The sequence below is a fragment of the Staurois parvus genome, unplaced genomic scaffold (assembly GCF_062004578.1).
Source record: "Staurois parvus isolate SC_StPar_1 unplaced genomic scaffold, SC_StPar_1.0 ptg000445l, whole genome shotgun sequence".
NCBI lineage: Eukaryota > Metazoa > Chordata > Amphibia > Anura > Ranidae > Staurois > Staurois parvus.
Window position 1 is genome coordinate 5,227,688 of NW_028318241.1, and position 12,231 is coordinate 5,239,918.

The following is a 12,231-nucleotide window of genomic DNA, read 5'->3' on the forward strand; positions in this document are numbered from 1 at the left end:
GTACCCTCGGCACACAGCGAACAGCAGGCAGGAGTACCCTCTGGTACTCAGTGAACAGCAGGCAGGAGTACTCTTTGGCACACAGCGGATAGCAGACAGGAGTACCCTCGGCACACAGCGAACGGCAGGCAGCAGTACCCTTGGCACACAGCGAACGGCAAGCAGGAGTACCCTCGGCACACAGCGAACAGCAGGCAGGAGTACCCTCTGGTACTCAGTGAACAGCAGGCAGGAGTACTCTTTGGCACACAGCGGATAGCAGACAGGAGTACCCTCGGCACACAGCGAACAGCAGGCACCTCTAGCCCACCAGCTAGAAAAAGAATTTTGCAAGTCATAAAGTAAAAACCTTATGACACTGTCATAACAACATATCTACACAAGGGACCATATTCCCTCCAAAAGATCAGTTACATACTAATGGTTTTGTTTTCTGGACAAAACCATTATAAGTATCATGGACATATTTATAAGTATAAGATTTTAAATCATAACACAATGGTGCAAGATATCTATTGCTTGGATATAAAAAGATTTTTTCCTAACACAATGTCCCATTGCTGGAAAAAAGATTTCTGAATATTAACACGGGTTGTTTATGTGTAATCACCATTTGTTGGAAACATATGTGTGTTATAGGCATCTATATTCAATAAGTAGTTAAGTATGCAAATAATTAGGTTTATATATACAGTGAGGAACAGAAGTATTTGAACACCCTGCGATTTTGCAAGTTCTCCCACTTAGAAATCATGGAGGGGTCTGAAATTCACATTGTAGGTGCATTCCCACTCAGAGAAACAGAATTAAAAAAAAAATTCAGCAACTCACATTGTATGATTTTTAAAGAATTTATTTGTCTTGCACTGCTGAACATAAGTATTTGAACATTTGTCTTGCACAGCTGAACATAAGTACCTGAGAAAATCAGTGTTAATATTTGGTACAGAAGCCTTTGTTTGCAATTACAGAGGTCAAACGTTTCCTGTAGTTCTTGACCAGGTTTGCACACACTGCAACAGGGATTTTGGCCCACTCCTCCACACAGATCTCCTCTAGATCTGTCAGGTTTCGGCACTGTCGCTGAGCAACGCGGAGTTTCAGCTCCCTCCAAAGATGTTCTATTGGATTTAGGTCTGGAGACTGGCTAGGCTACTCCAGAACCTTGATATGCTTCTTAGGAGCCACTCCTTGGTTATCCTGGCTGTGTGCTTCGGGTCGTTGTCATGTTGGAAGACCCAGCCATGACCCATCTTCAATGCTCTGACTGAGGGAAGGAGGTTGTTGCTCAAAATCTCACAATAAATGGCCCCATTCATCCTCTCCTTAATACAGTGCAGTCGCCCTGTCCCCTTCGCAGAAAAGCACCCCCAAAGCATGATGTTACCACCCCCATGCTTCACAGTAGGGATAGTATATATATATACTGTAGTTATTTTTCGGTCCTCTATGTGTATAACTAATATTTTGATCGTTATAAATGAAAATATACCTCTTTATAGTTATGGTTTTACATTTAAAATATTGGTATACCAGAAAGCAATGATCATACATTAGGAATAATATCTACCCTCCAAAGAATTTATATAGTGTTCACAAGGTCCAATTTGTTATAGGGAAATATAAATGTTTCCCTATAACAAATTAGTTACTTCAGTTTCCAAGTAAACTCAAAATTGTCAGGATTTATCTGAGAGACACTCAGTGGCAAAAGAATGGTAATGCAAAAACAAACATGGGCTGGGTTATTAAACCAATTCACCAATAGGAAGCAGGTGCCACCTTTTGAGCCAGGTTTATTGAAATTTTATGAATGTATTGTGTGCCATTAGATAAAAGAGGAAGTCAGGTAGACAGAGGACTCTGCACTCACCAGGGAACTCACACTCAAACCCATCACAACCATCTGATCACACTCAGGACACACAGCTCCAGTCTAGACATCATTTTGGGGAAGCCTAACTCCACCCATTAATCAGCAGCCATCTTTGGGTCTGATCAGTTATCTAAAAGGTCGCTTGATAATTGGAGGGTAAAAATAATATATCTTTTCTTGATTTTGCTTGACTAGATTAATAAACCTACTGCCATTTTTCTTGTTGCTCTCCCATGATAAAATAACCTCCCAAATTAATATTTTTTTATATAATATTTTTATTATTTTTCTGTTCCTGGGCCATATTGGCATAAAGTGTGTAATCTTTTGTTACGGACAATTTTGGTACTTTTATGTGAATTATCTGGGTGTCTATGTGCATTACAATCAGGATTTTATATTATGTGTTTGTATGTGACTTATTGTAATAAATCTTAATTTATTTAATATTTTGCAGTCCATATTCACACTGATCTTTGTTTGTTTGGCTAAGAATTAACTCAGAATAATTAATTAAGTCAGTTAAATTATTTTTATAAATTATTTTTATATTTGGAGGCACTTTTAACTAACGAATTTAACTGTCCAGGCGTTTCCTGGCATAACAACTTTAACCCCTCCTGTGTTATTTCTTAAACTATTAATTGTTGTTAAAATGACTATATCTTCATTTCAGGGAGATGCTGGAGGTCCATTAGTGTGTGGAGGCTTCCTAAAAGGCATAATGTCCTTCGGGTCTCTGTTATGTGGAATTCCCAATGGGGCTGATGTCTCCACTGGCCTGACTAAAGACTACATAAAGTGGATCAACAAAGAAACCAAGAAAAGACCATAGATACTTCCTTTTAATGTTGCATTGACCTGCACTAATAACTTCTGTTTTTTTCAAAAGGTCAGCCAACCCAAAAGTGATATTTTAGTTATGTGTTGTATCAGCCACTGACTTTTCATATCTCTTGTGGACCCAGAAGTGAAACGTCCTCATAAAAGTCATTTGCTTTGTTCCTATATAGCCAACATATACTTTTTTTTGCTACAAGGGGCAATTTGTGCTTCTACCCATCCTGTTGCTTTCTCCAATTATAAAATAAATAAAAAATTTAGCAGACAACAATAATTGGTCTATGTTTCCTTTATCATTGTGAAACAGAAGTCAAGTAATCATTAAACACAATATTGCAAACTAGAGGATTCATCGAATCTCACAACATTGAAGACCTTTGCTTATCCAAATCCAAAAATAAAATGTAACATATTGCAGCTACTGTATATATTAGGGTATAATACCACCTGGTCAACAGTTTATAGTTTCTCGTTGCCATAAAAGAGTTTATTCTTTTCTCATCTGGAGAAAGACACTGATCTAGCTCTCGCTCCCATTCGACTATATATTTTAAAGGGGCCAAATGGTCAAAAGAAAGTAGGAATTTATATAAAATTGAGATACAGTGAGTAGGACTGAAAGTGTGAACAAATAGGTTTTTTATTGGCTATAAGTTCTCCACAGAATGCAGTGGTTTTGGGAGGCTTCTAACAAAGTTGAAGACTTGATTCTATCTCCAGAAATCCAGTGGGAAAATGCCCCATTTTGTTCTACATTCTTGTAGGCTAATGCTGAGTACACACGGGAAGTTTTTGTTCATATAAACTAGCAGGATGGATGAAAAAAAAACCCCATACAAATCGACATACTAACATGATGTTAGTGTGGCGATCTCCCTGGTGAGCTGACAGGGGTACTTCCCCCCCCCCCGCAAGAACACAGTGATCAGCACTCACAGCCATTGGCTTCTGTCGGACGAGCAGCTGTACACACAGACTGAAAGTCATCACCATATGGTCAGGATCAGGGGCGGACTGACAACTCATGGGGCCCCCGGGCAATAGGGGATCATGGGGCCCCTGTGTCCTTGCCCAAACTCAAAAAAGCCTATGAAAAAGGGACCAGGGGCATCTCATGGGGCCCCCTACTGACCCCGGGCCCTCGGGCAGTGCCCGAGCTTCCAAATGGTCAGTCCGCCCCTGGTCAGGATCCTCCCAGAAGCCTGGATCAGCAACAGGTTTGGTCTCTCAGCAATCCACCAAGACCCTGAGCAAGCCCTTCCTGTCTCCTCCACAGCTTAGTGCTCCAGTGAGCGCTGGAGGGGAGAGCAAAAAGGCACTGAATGACAGTGGTGGCTCTTTGCTCAGAGCGGAGGGGGAAAACTGAGTGATCAGAGGGTTTGCTAACTCAGTTCTCACTATGGAGACAGAGCAGGACAGATGAAGCATCAGATCAATGCTGCATCCATCTAGGTGAGTATAAATGTTTATTTTTTTCCAAAGCCATACTTCTCTTTTAGGAGAATTTTTCCTTCCGTGTAAATGAAAATTGGGAGCGTGGATGGGACGCTTTACAGTAACCCAATATTAAAGATCTTAGATTTAGCATTGTTCACGTTAAAATGTAAAAGATAACTAAAACGGGCAAATTCCTGCAGGAAGGAGGGAAGAGATTTCAGGGGAGCTAATATACAGCAGAGCATCATCTGCAAATGCTGCCGATTAAGCTCCTTTTGGGTCATCTTTATACCTTTTTATGTTTTGATTTAATTGAATGGTGACAAAAATAATGACTCTAAAGAAATTATGAACACTAAGGGGATGAGAGGGCACCCTTGTCTAGTGCTGTTTCACAGTATAAAGGTGGGAGAAAATAATCCATTGATTTTGACCTTGGCAGTTGTGTTATCCTATAAGGACATTATACTGGAAAGCATTTTAGGTCCCAGGCCTATATGTTGTGGAGTTGTTAGCAAAAATTACCAATCTAAGCAATCAAAAGTGTTTTCAGTGCCTGTTGATAATGATAGAAAACCAATATCATTCAGCTTCGGAAAGTTAAATTATAATAGGGTTCTAATGGAGTTATCTCTAGTTTCCCTGCCTGAAATAAAACCCAAAGAGAGAAAACATATCCAACTTTGGGGCAATAATTTCATAGATAACGTTTAGCACATAAAAGCAAAGACCATTTCCATAGCTGCTCTACCAACCATCAGGAGTAATGAGCAAATAAGAAGCACTAAGATAGTACAGTGCTTGTGGTACAAGGTCACTAAATAGGCAATTAACATTCCAGTCCAGGAAAGAAAGTTTAATGATGCAATGAAACCGTAAATAACAAGCTAAAAAAAAATTTCAGCATACCAGCTCCAAAGCTTGCTGATGGTGGTTAATAGGATGGTTTCATTTTTTTGTTATGATCTAATTTCTTTTATTGATTCCTTGTTTTAGTATTTTCTATTGATTTTTATCTAATTTATTGACAGAGTATAAGACCGGTTTTTGTGGGCATCTGGCATAAATCCCAGCTGTAATATACTTCAGTTGTCCTGCCCCACTTCCGGGTTGAGCCCTTATAATCCCTTCTTTTCCTTGGTTGCCAGCTGACTTTGACAAAGCACAAACTGTGCAAAATGTGTCATCAACAAGGACTAGGACTTCCCAGCTGAGCTTCCTGCCTTCCATCACATTTGGTTGAGAGATGATGGCCATTGCTGGCTTCCTTGTGGTCCACTGACATCACTTCCAGCGCACCATGATGTCACGTCCGGTGCGCGATCTCCTGTGACACGCAATTGTCCCTTCCTGTAGCCAGGGAGATACTACACCTATTTTCCCATATACCGCTTTATGTGACAGGCTCTGAACTCACATGGCTTTCCATCTCCAGTCCATATAGAGGACCTCTTACAGCCAGGATGCCCATTATGAAACCATCCTATTAACCACCACCAGCAAGGTTTGGAGTTGTTATGCTGAAAACGTTTTATCTTGTTATTTGCTGTTTCATTGCATCATTAAACTTTCTTTCCTGGATTGGAATGTTAGTTGTCTATTCAGTGACCTTGTACCACAAGCGCTGTACTGTTAGTGCTTCTGGATTAAAACTCACTTGATCTTGATGTATCAAAGTAAGGGCTGGCGACATTGAGCCAAGATTTTGGCAAAGCGTTTAAAGTGATTGTAGTTTTTTAAAATAACAAATATGTCATATTTACCTTCTCTTTGCAATGGGTTTTCTCGTCTTCTGGGGTCCCCTGCCGATGGTCCTGGCCCATCCTCCTCTCCACCAAGTAACCACCACAGCGAGCTTCTTGCTATGGAGGTACAGTGGGGATTGAAAGTTTGGGCACCCCAGCTAAAAATTTGTATTAATGTGCATAAAGAAGCCAAGGAAAGATGGAAAAATCTCCAAAAGGCATCAAATTACAGATTAGACATTCTTATAATATGTCAACAAAAGTTAGATTTTATTTCCATCATTTACACTTTCAAAATAACAGAAAACAAAAAAATGGTGTCTGCAAAAGTTTGGGCACCCTGCAGAATTTATAGCATGCACTGCCCCCTTTGCCAAGCTGAGACCTGCCAGTGTCATGGATTGTTCTCAATCATCGTCTGGGAAGACCAGGTGATGTCAAGCTCAAAGGTTTTAAATGCCCAGACTCATCTGACCTTGCCCCAACAATCAGCACCATGGCTTCTTCTAAGCAGTTGTCTAGAAAACTGAAACTGAAAATAGTTGACGCTCACAAAGCTGGAGAAGGCTATAAGAAGATAGCAAAGTGTTTTCAGATGTCAATATCCTCTGTTCGGAATGTAATTAGGAAATGGCAGTCATCAGGAACAGTGGAAGTTAAAGCAACATCTGGAAGACCAAGAAAAATATCAGACAGAACAGCTCGCAGGATTGTGAGAAAAACAATTCAAAACCCACGTTTGACTGCACGATCCCTCCAGAAAGATCTGGCAGACACTGGAGTTGTGGTACACTATTCCACTATAAAGAGATACTTGTACAAATATGGTCTTCATGGAAGAGTCATCAGAAGAAAACCTCTTCTACGTCCTCACCACAAAAATCATCGTTTGAACTTTGCAAATGAACATATAGACAAGCCTGATGCATTTTGGAAACAAGTTCTGTGGACCGATGAGGTTAAAATTGAACTTTTTGGCAAAGGTACGTTTGGAGAAGAAGGGGCACAGAATTTAATGAAAAGAACCTCTGTCCAACTGTTAAGCATGGGGTTGGATCAATCATGCTTTGGGGTTGTGTTGCAGCCAGTGGCACAGGGAACATCTCACGAGTAGAAGGAAAAATGGATTCAATAAAATTTCAGCAAATTTTGGATGGTAACTTGATGCCACCTGTGAAAAAGCTGAAGTTAAAGAGAGGATGGCTTCTACAAATGGATAATGATCCTAAACACACCTCAAAATCCACAGGGGATTACATCAAGAGGCGTAAACTGAAGGTTTTGCCATGGCCTTCACAATATCCTGACCTCAACATAATTGAAAATCTATGGATAGACCTTAAAAGAGCAGTGCGTGACAGACAGCCCAGAAATCTCAAAGAACTGGAAGACTTTTGTAAGGAAGAATGGGCAAAGATACCTCAAACAAGAATTGAAAGACTCTTGGCTGGCTACAAAAAGCGTTTACAAGCTGTGATACTTGCCAAAGGGGGCAGTACAAGATACTAACTCTGCAGGGTGCCCAAACTTTTGCAGACGCCATTTTTTTGTTTTCTGTTATTTTGAAAGTGTAAATGATGGAAATAAAATCTAACTTTTGTTGACATATTAGAGGAATATCTAATCTGTAATTTGATGCCTTTTGGAGATTTTTCCATCTTTTCTTGGCTTCTTTATGCACATTAATACAAATTTTTAGCTGGGGTGCCCAAACTTTCGATCCCCACTGTAGCAGATCTAAACCAGTCCCATCTGAAAGACATCCAATTTGCTAAAAAGCACAGTGTATCATAAATAGTTAACTTTCTTTTCAATGAAAATATCATTTTTTTAGTTTTTTTATTCTTTTCTAACTTGGTGTTGCCAATCTCATCTAGTCCCTTTCTATTTCAATATTTTTATTAAAGAAGTTTTTGTTTTTATAATACAACAAGCTCATGATACGCCTACGCAGGGGCAGAGCAGAACAATAACATACATACAGTGAGGAACAGAAGTATTTGAACACCCTGCGATTTTGCAAGTTCTCCCACTTAGAAATCATGGAGGGGTCTGAAATTCACATTGTAGGTGCATTCCCACTCTGAGAGACATAATTAAAAAAAAAATTCAGGAAATCACATTGTATGATTTTTAAAGAATTTATTTATCTTGCACTGCTGAACATAAGTATTTGAACACCTGAGAAAATCAGTGTTAATATTTGGTACAGAAGCCTTTGTTTGCAATTACGGAGGTCAAACGTTTCCTGTAGTTCTTGACCAGGTTTGCACTGCAACAGGGATTTTGGCCCACTCCTCCACACAGATCTCCTCTAGCTCTGTCAGGTTTTGGGGGCTGTCACTGAGCAACACGGAGTTTCAGCTCCCTCCAAAGATGTTCTATTGGATTTAGGTCTGGAGACTGGCTAGGCCACTCCAGAACCTTGATATGCTTCTTACGAAGCCACTCCTTGGTTATCCTGGCTGTGTGCTTCGGGTCATTGTCATGTTGGAAGACCCAGCCACGACCCATCTTCAATGCTATGACTGAGGGAAGGCAGTTGTTGCTCAAAATCTCACAAGAAATGGCCCCATTCATCCTCTCCTTAATACAATGCAGTCGTCCTGTCCCCTTCGCAGAAAGGCACCCCCAAAGCATGATGTTACCACCCCCATGCTTCACAGTAGGGATGGTGTTCTTGGGATGCAACTCATCCTTCTTTTTCCTCCAAACACGACGAGTGAAGTTTAGACCAAAAAGTTCTGTAGCTTGCCAAAGGGGGCAGTACAAGATACTAACTCTGCAGGGTGCCCAAACTTTTGCAGATGCCATTTTTTTGTTTTCTGTTATTTTGAAAGTGTAAATGATGGAAATAAAATCTAACTTTTGTTGACATATTATAAGAATGTCTAATCTGTAATTTGATGCCTTTAGGAGATTTTTCCATCTTTCCTTGGCTTCTTTATGCACATTAATACAAATTTTTAGCTGGGGTGCCCAAACTTTCGCTCCCCACTGTACTTGTGCATGCTCACCCCTGAGGCACCTCTGTGTGTCCATAAGACAATCAGAACTTGGCTCGGCCCTTCCTCCTGCTCTTTCCTCAATGGCTGTGATATCCAACAATGGGAACCAATGGCTCCAGCTGCTGTCTCTAAGCTAATGAGAAGTCAGAGATCTGAGAGAGCCTTTACTCTCATGCACATTGCTGGATCATGATTGGGCTCAGGTGAGTATACGGGCTCATGTACACGGGACGTTTGAAAATTTTTCTGAACGCTGGAAACTGACTTCTAGAAAACGTAGGTTAAAAACGCCAGTATAGCCGCATTTACTTACAGCGTTTATGTGCGTTTAGAAGTGTTTTCAAAAGATAACCTTAGGAGACCCTCCCAAATGCCCAGAATGCACTGAATAATGGTAAATAATTAACTATTTCAGACATTTTGTGAAAAATGGAGAGATCAGAAGCAAAGAGAGCACGACTTTCTGATGAGTGTTGCAACTGTAGCAAAAGTGCTTCCAGATGCATTCTGGAGTGCGCACAACACTCCTGGTGCTTTTTTGTTGTGTTTTGATGTGTTCCAGTACAGTTCTGTGTAGAAATAATGCGGCATGTTCTACCAATTGTTTCCTGCACGCAAAACCTGGAATTGACTGCACTGATGTACTAGGTCCATTTGAATACATGGAAAACGCTTTGCATGCATTTTTGATGAAGGAAAAAAGGCACTGGACAGCATCTGGATATGGACCAGGCCAAAAAACGCGTCCAAAGGCAAACGCGCATAAACGCATTCACACGTGTTTGCACATGGTTCCAAGTGTTTGGCGTTTGAATTGCTGGTAAATGCTACTCCTGAATATGATTTTTGTGCTTTCAAAAAAATGCCTGTAACCTTGACTGCCTGCAAACGACTATGTGTACATGGACACATAGGAAAACATAAAGGAGAGTTCAGGGGCTGCTGAAAAAACCACACAACTGCTCCCAAACTGAAATTTAGCAGCTGCAGTGTACATGAGCCCTAAGGGCGGGGGGTTGCTATAGGAAAAGCTGTACTCAGAAGGTTTTTATTTACAATCAATTTAATAATGATATTGGCCTATAGCATTTGCACTCTGTTGTATCTTTTCCCTCTTAGGAACAACCATAATATGAGCTGTCAATATCTCCCGCCCAAAATATGCCCCGTTTGATTCACCATTAACCTGTTTCTGAATATACAGTTGCAAGAAAAAGTATGTGAACCCCTTGGGATTATGTGGAGTTTTGCATGAATTGGGCATAAAATGTGCTCTGAACGTCATCTAAGTCACAATAATAGAACACAGTCTGCTGAACATAATACTACACAAACATTAGATGTTGCCATGGTTTAATTGCACATGACATGTAAACAGTCACAGTGCAGGGAGGAAAAAGTATGTGAACCTTTGGACTTAATAACTGGTTGACCCTCCTTTGGCAGCAATAACCTCAACCAAATGTTTCCTGTAGTTGCAGATCAGACCTGCACAACGATCTGGAGTAATTTTGGACCACTCCTCTTCACAAAATTGTTTCAGTGTAGCAATATTCTTGGGATGTCTGGTGTGAATCGCTCTCTTAAGGTCATGCCACAGCATTTCAATCGGGTTGAGGTCAGGACTCTGACTGGGCCACTCCAGAAGGCGTATTCTGTGCTGTTGCAGCCATTGTTTTGTTGAATTACTTGTATGCTTTGGGTCATTGTCCTGTTGCATCACCCATCCTCTGCGGAGCTTCAGTTGGCGGACAGATGGTCGTACGTTTTCCTGCAAAATGTCTTGATAAACTCTGGAATTAATTTTCCCATCAATGACAACAACCCGTCCAGGTCCTGAGGTAGCAAAGCAGCCCCAAACCATGAAGCTCCCTCCACCATGTTTAACAGTGGGGATGAGGTTTTGATGTTGGTGTGCTGTGCCTTTTTTTCTCCACACATAGTGTTGTGTGTTCTTCCCAAACAACTCAATCTTGGTTTCATCTGTCCACAGTATATTTTGCCAGTAGTGCTGTGGAACATCCAGGTGCTCTTTTGCAAACTTCAAACGTGCTGCAATATTCTTTTTGGACAGCAATGGCTTCCTCCGTGGTGTCCTCCCATGTACTCCATTCTTGTATAATGTTTTCCTTATTGTAGATGTGTCAACAAAAATGTTAGCATGAGCCAGAGATTTCTGTAGGTCTTTAGCTGACACTCTGGGATTCTTCTTTACCTCATGTAGCATTCTGCGCTGTGCTTGTGCAGTCATTTTTACAGGACGACCGCGCCTAGGGAGAGTAGCAACAGTGCTAAACTTTCTCCATTTGTAGACAGTCTGTCTTACCGTGGACACATGAACATCAAGGCTTTTGGAGATACTTTTGTAACCCTTTCCAGCTTCATGCAAGTCAACAATTCTTGATCGTAGGTCTTCTGAGAGCTCTTTTCTGCGAGGCATGGTTCACATCAGACAGTGCTTCTTGAAACCAGTAAACCCAAAACAGGTGTGTGTTTTTTAAGGGCAGGACAGCTGTCAGTAACACATCCAATATCATCACACTGATTGGAGTCAAGGTTGGCTCACTCCTGGCTCCAATTAGCTCTGGGAGAAGTCATTAAGCTAGGGCCTCACATACTTTTTCCTCCCTGCTCTGTGAATGTTTACATGTTATGTGCAATGAAACCATGGCAACATCTAATGTTTGTGTAGTATTATGTTCAGCAGACTGTGTTCTTCTATTGTTGTGACTTAGATGATGTTCAGAGCACATTTTATGCCCAATTCATGCAAAACTCCACGTAATCTCAAGGGGTTCACATACTTTTTCTTGCAACTGTAAGGAGACAGGATCTGTTCATAGGTCTTGTAGTATTTTAAAGAATAGCCATCAGGACCAAGACTTTTGCCCTTTTGCATAGACTTTAAATCATTATGTAATTCCTCCTCTTTTATATTGCGCTCCAGTGAATCCACTATTTTATCTAAAGGGGTGGCATCCCTAACTCTGACAGATATCTGCACATCTCTGCCCACTTTGTATATGTGCAGAAGATTCAGACGGTCTTATAGAATATAATGATTGATAATAAGCTGCAAATATTCTAGCTATCCAATGAAGAAAATTTTATTGACCCTGATTCATTTGTCATTTTTGGTATGAAGGATTGTGCTTTGTTTGGTCTATATGATAGAAAAATCGTTTTGCTTCAGCATCCAGTTGATCTGTTAAAGCCAACCTTGCTTTAGTATGTTCAGATAGATCACGTTTTGCCATGGTCTACTTCCAGTCTTGCTATTTGTTGCAACAGGAAGTTTTTTTGTTCTTCCACCATGCATTTT

The 12,231-nt window shown here is 40.6% G+C and overlaps 1 pseudogene across 1 annotated transcript in view; it reads left to right on the plus strand.

Annotated features, from left to right (window-relative positions):
• The window catches only part of LOC149453639 (granzyme A-like), a 37,842-nt pseudogene extending 34,849 nt beyond the window's left edge, over positions 1 to 2,993 (plus strand). The window contains exon 5 of the transcript XR_016314412.1: positions 2,553 to 2,993. The product of XR_016314412.1 is annotated as a granzyme A-like (transcript). The remainder of the gene's footprint in view (positions 1 to 2,552) is intronic.
• Positions 2,994 to 12,231: the final 9,238 nt, after the last annotated feature.